Source organism: Penaeus monodon, chromosome 30 (genome assembly GCF_015228065.2).
Source record: "Penaeus monodon isolate SGIC_2016 chromosome 30, NSTDA_Pmon_1, whole genome shotgun sequence".
Taxonomy (NCBI): Eukaryota; Metazoa; Arthropoda; class Malacostraca; order Decapoda; family Penaeidae; genus Penaeus; species Penaeus monodon.
In genome coordinates this window covers 34491196-34491563 of record NC_051415.1, presented here as the reverse complement: position 1 = coordinate 34491563, position 368 = coordinate 34491196, and the positions used below count along the sequence as shown (strand labels likewise).

At 60.6% G+C, this 368-nt stretch overlaps 1 protein-coding gene across 1 annotated transcript in view; it reads left to right on the top strand.

Annotated features, from left to right (window-relative positions):
• The window catches only part of LOC119592746 (alpha-1-inhibitor 3-like), a gene marked incomplete at its 5' end in the record, with an annotated part of 26706 nt that overhangs the window by 7799 nt on the left and 18539 nt on the right, over positions 1-368 (top strand).

Here is a 368-nt window from a genome sequence, read left to right as displayed (position 1 = left end):
CCTCCCCCCTCCCTCCCCCCCACATAGCCCATTGCAACCCCGCCTACTGCATGGCCAAAACCCACTGCCGCATCCATGTAACCCACCGCACCCCCCCCCCCCAGATCGCGCTCACGGAGCATCTCTGTGGCGGCGAAGCCTCCAGGATCACCGACTGCCGCGTGTTCAGCTGAGTGCCACGCTGCCGTTGGGGAGGTTCGTGGAGGAGATGGCACCGGCTCAGGCCTCAACGACACGGCCATGCCCGTAGTCAGCCGCATTGCCGTCAACTTCGTTACGGTGTACGAGGACAACTACAAGAAACCGAATATTCCGTTTACGCTCAAGGTGGGTTGTAGCTGTCGGCTTGTTGGTCTGTCCTTTTTTTT